Source organism: Brassica oleracea, chromosome C2 (assembly GCF_000695525.1).
Source record: "Brassica oleracea var. oleracea cultivar TO1000 chromosome C2, BOL, whole genome shotgun sequence".
In the NCBI taxonomy this organism is placed as follows: Eukaryota; Viridiplantae; Streptophyta; class Magnoliopsida; order Brassicales; family Brassicaceae; genus Brassica; species Brassica oleracea.
The window spans coordinates 39,290,552-39,291,405 of record NC_027749.1 but is presented as its reverse complement, the minus strand read 5'-3'; positions in this window follow the sequence as shown (position 1 = coordinate 39,291,405).

Below are 854 nucleotides of genomic sequence, written 5' to 3'. Positions count from 1 at the left end.
AAGATCTTTATCAAGTTTAATTAGGATTTTTAGTTTAAACATGTCAAGCAATACAGATTCGAGTTTAAACAATCCTATCAATATCTCTAGGTGATCAAACAAACAATCAAATTTCAAATTGAACAATTTTAAAATCGTTTTTCCAAATTAGGGTTTCAGGGGATTTCAAAAACTTTGATCTTTGATCAAGGGAGTTTGATTTGAAATTCAAAATCATTAAGACTTTGATTTTAATTGATCAATGGATCAATCTCGAATTATGGTTTAGGGGACCAGGCTTATTCGAGCTCCGATTTACTCTTTTAGGGTTTGATCTATTTGTCTTAAGGCTTTCATCTTAGAGATTAGTTTTTAGGGTTTCAATCTTTACAAACAATCAAGTTCGATTCATGTTCTCAGAATTAGGATTACCTTTGTTTTGCAGATTGTAAAACCCGGACCACCAAGAGAACCTCGACCGGACACGAGATGGGACGAGCTGGAACGGTCGCGTGCTGAGGCGAGACGTGTCTGATCGGGATCGGATGGTTTGGCGTCTGGTCGCAGATGTGCGCAGAGGACGTCGGACGCGTCTTCTTCTTGAGTTTGCGAGCGGATTGATTGGGAACTCAAGCTGGCTGTGATGTGAACTGGAAACTGAGGTCATCTGGGATCAGGAACACCTTAGGGCTGGAGCTGATCGGGTGTTTGTAAGCCGGAACACAAGCAAGAACAATTTGGGGTTTTTCAGAATTAGGGTTCCAAAAGACCAAGACGGCACCGAGTATTGTTTCTGCGAGTGTGGGCGCGTCTGAGATCGGATCGACAAACGGTTTACGCTGATGGATTCGTCTCGTAAAGAGCTTCAATTTGAT